Here is a 4,556-nt window from a genome sequence, read left to right on the forward strand (position 1 = left end):
TATATATATATATATATATATATATATATATATATAATGCTATATAAATAGCATATATTATATAATATATAATATATTAAGCTTTTTATGAGATATTTGTGATATTATATATATAATATATATATACACACACACATGTATACACATTATATACACACACACACACACATTTACACATTATGAAAGAGATTCCACATCTTCCCTACAGTGAAAGAGATTTTCCTGATAGCCAATCTATGACTACGTCCCGGCAATTTCAGTCCATTGCTATGCATCCTACTCTGCAGAGAGGGGGAAAATATGTTTTTCTTCTTCTTTATGGTAGACCTTCAGATATCATTTTTCACCCTTAATCACCTCTTTCTTCAAGCTAAATATGTCTAATTCTCTGAACTGCAATCTACCATTCCTGCTCCTTGCAGTTCTTGCACCCTGAGTTGTACTGCCATCATAAGAAACCATGGTGCATTTCATCAATTCCCAGTGATGGGTTGTGGTTTATAGTTTTAGGGCTAGATCCTCAGTGACTATAATCAATGGAGCAATCCTAATTTACACTAGGTGAGGACCTGGATCTAAATATTAATTTAGACCACAATGAATAAAAGATAGGATTCATTTTTCACTGAAGGACTTACTCAGCTCTGGAAAATTCCTCTTAAGTGCAGTTCATTATCTCTGTTTTCTTGTAGAATTAAAATATATGGGTGTGTAAGAAATGTAATTTAGATTCTAGTACAAAACATCAGAGAATACCCCATCACAATAGAAGGGATTAATGTACAAAATCCCCTGAAGCAAAATAGCCTGATCTTCCTTTCCTTTGATATTTCACTTTTTCATTTTATTTATTTATTGAAGTGTTGAATTCCTATTAGTGTTTTAAGATTTTGCAGCTAGCTGAAGGAAAACATTTGAAGTAAGCTAACACAGATGAGACTGGCTTTTTCTCCTCTATAATTATCTGCTGACCTGATTTCTAAAAATAATGCCACTTCACCTTAGAACATTTGTCAGACAAATTGGTTTGTGCTAGAGCTAGAAAACTGCTGTTCTAGCCTACGCAGGCTGAAAGATGTATGTTACCATTCAAATGGTATAATAATGGGCTAGAGTTATAATAAACCTTGTCAAAGCAATTCAGCATTTCAGTGTGTGCATGAGGGGAAAATGGAAAGAATTTTGTGCATTGCACTGCTTCTTTAAGGCAAAGCTCTTTACTTCTCCCATAGGTATCTATGTTGGCATGAGGGCATGTAGTGCTTAGAAATTAGAGTGTAGAGGAGTGGTTCTCAACATTTTTAGATTCACGGCACCCCTCAGAAAATGCCAGCTCTTAACTTGCATTCATGTTTTGACTATAGAAAAATACTACAGCAATTCTTGCATTGCACAGAATTCAGAAAGACCACAACAGGTTTCCAAATGTTTTTTAAACCATGGATCCCTTTTTGACATTCCTGAGTGAATCATGTGCACAGTTAACTTTCTTAATATTGAGTGGCACATCTCAGCACCCGTTAAAGCAAGGGAAGACAAAGTCTGGCCTGCAGGCTGAAGCGGGCCCACAGCAGACTCCATTTTCCATCACTGTGGCCAGTTTCCCTGGAGATCCCAGCAGTGGCAGGGCTGTGACAGCACGGGGCCAGGGTTTCCATGAAGACAGGCCCCAGCAGCACTGGCAGGGTGCATGGCTTGGCGGGGAGCTGCTCTGGGACCAGGATCTTGTGGTTGTGACAGTGTGGTCCAGAGCCAGGCCAGAACTCCGATCCACTGCCTCATGCTAGTCCAGGGGCTAGCAAGGGGCAAGGGGTGGTTCCAGTAGACATGAGGTCAGAAGAGCACTGCTGGCTGCAGCAGCTGCTGTCTCCTGGCCCCATGACCATCTGGACCTGCAGCTGCCAGCAAGCCCCCTGCTGGGGGGTGGTTCTGACCAGCAAGGGGGTTTTGGGAGCTCCTTCCTGGAGGTGGTAGGGTGGGGGAGGGCACAGAGATCACTGGCAGCTACTCTGCTTGGCATCGAGCTGGTTGCTTCTGGGAGGGGAGGGGGCTTGGAATCCAGCCCTTGCTTCAGACCAGACCAGCCAGCTAGCTCACAGCTCCTGGGTGTAGATGGGGAGCAAAGCAATACCAGGACAGGGTCAGAGTGCTCTCTGTCCCCTGTGGCCCCCTGCTGGCTAGGCTGACAGGGAGAAAATTTGCTCCTGGCCAGTTTCTACACGTTTTATTGAGCAGTATTTACTACACAGTTAGTTTACTACCTGTATTTATAGGTAGCAGCTAACTACACATTAAACTGATTTACTGGACAGTAAATGTGAGCACATGTAGATGGTGATGCTTTACTGCAAAGTAGACTAGTCTACTGCACAATAAAGCATCCTGTGTAGATACGCCCTGTAGCACCATCCAGACAAGTATGGCCGTTTGTTTCCCAGGGAACAAGTAGCAGCAACACACTTTGTGCCATTGCTGCTTGTCCCTGGGGAACACCCATACCAAGTGCATTCTGGTGCATAGCAGGTTACCCCTGGAAGGATGGGGAGGCTGGAGCCAACAATTGTTCTGGCCCCAGCAACCTTACCTGAGGTCCTTAGCATGGAGAGCCTTACCGTGGCGCTCCTTCAGCTGGGAGCCTGGCCCACAGCTGGACTGTGGCTCTGGCTGACTAGGCTCCAGTTTTGGGCAGTGCAAGCTTCCACCAGGTGTGCTGCCCCTCCCCCCACTATTTTTTTTTTGCCATGGGTTTTTTTTGACCCTGGGATCTCCTCCTGCACCTCAAGGTAGCAGCATGGGACACACCTGCATGTGTGATGTGTCATGTTGCAGATGGGTCTGCGGTGCCACATACTGCACATCCATGCTCATCTGTATATCTGCTCTTATGGATCCAACCACTGGTGACAGCTTCTGTTTAAAATCCAAGCAGAAAGGATCATATTTATGAATTTCAAATGTATTAGTTTATCAATACCTTGTTTTGTTTTCAAAGAGCAGGTGTCTATGCCAGTTAACAATAATTGGAAATCCCAGAAATGTCAAGAACTGAATAAACATGGAGATCAAATTATTTCTTTCCCCTAAAGAGACCCTTCCAGAATAGTGTCAAGGAACACTGGCAAGGCACAGGAGGGAATCATGTATGGCCACATTTCCCAATTCTTATGAAAATGAGCTCACTAGGCAACGTGTTGGGTTGGGTAAAGTCTCCTTCACCTCTCCTGCTGAAGCTGGCTGACAGATCGGCCAGTAGTGTAATGTCAATGGGCCAGAAAAGCAAGTAAAAGGGAGTGAGATTTTGAAGTTGAATTCATCATTAGCAGTGATAAAAGGCACCTATCTCAAGTTTTTGCCATCACTGGCCACATCCACACAAGCGTGGACATTTGGTTCCATAGGGACAACTATCCCTTGTGCCACCGCTAGTTGTCCCTGAGGAAAGCCTGTGCAAAGCTCCCTCTGCTGAGTGGCAGGTTACCCTGGGTGGCATAGGAGAGGCTGGGGCCAGCTCTGGGCTGACCCCAGCAGCCTTACCTGGGGTACAGGGGCCTCCTAAGGCTGCAGCAGCAGCAATCCTGCCACTCAGAGCCTACCCAGCAACTGGAGTGTGGCTTCAACGGGCCAGGCTCTGGGTTTGAGCAGTGTGCGCTACCCCCACATGTACCACTCCATTTTTGACATGGTTTTATTTGACACCCAAATATCCATGGGGTCAGAAAAAAAACCCTCATTCCTCCCTTGCAGCACAGACAACAGCTCAATGTGCAGTATATGGCTCTTCAGACTTGTCTGCAGTGCCACATATTGCAAGGCCATGTTTGTCTGGATGTGGCCATTACCTTTGGTTAAACAAACTGTAAGTTACTAAAGTAAATCCTCATATGTGAATGTGCATTTATAAAATCTTATATCTTAACCTTTTCATATACGTAGTAAAATCTGTATTTTTCCATATATTTAAAGTAATATATTTCCATTGTGCTCAAACACAATGTAATTGGAAGTTGACTTGTTAACGGAAATAGAACTGCTAAATAAATACACTTCCCATATACCAACTCCATATATATTTCATCAAGTCCTCAGCAAATGCCTGTTACAGAGATTTGCTTATTGAAAGAAGATATTGGAACAATAGTGTCCAAGCAAAATTCTAGAGACGTGCTGGCAACACATGAGTTAAGTCTGATCATGCGCAGATAACACTGGCTCATGGAAATTTCCATTGGGCTCACCCAGCATGTGTCCCCTGGGCGACCCCAAGAGCTGACAGTCAGGCTGACCTACTTTTCAGCCCTGCACATGCTTGGTAACAGCGGAGAGCTCAGACTCACACATGCTCAGTCAGCTAAGAGCATGATGTCATTCGGCTAGAAAGTTCTTTGAGGGACGCATTCTAATTGGCCACCAAATTGGTATAAAAGGTTAAGGAGCCCCTCCCTCGGGGGGAGAGAGACCCGGTTAGCTGGAGACAGAGGCTGTACCTTTCAGCGCTGTCTCTCAGTTAGGCTCTTAGGCCTATTGGTCTCCTCCTCGCTTGGCGCTTCGTATCGTTT

This window comes from Gavialis gangeticus, unplaced genomic scaffold, assembly GCF_001723915.1.
Source record: "Gavialis gangeticus isolate Ggan-Ray unplaced genomic scaffold, GavGan_comp1, whole genome shotgun sequence".
In the NCBI taxonomy this organism is placed as follows: Eukaryota; Metazoa; Chordata; order Crocodylia; family Gavialidae; genus Gavialis; species Gavialis gangeticus.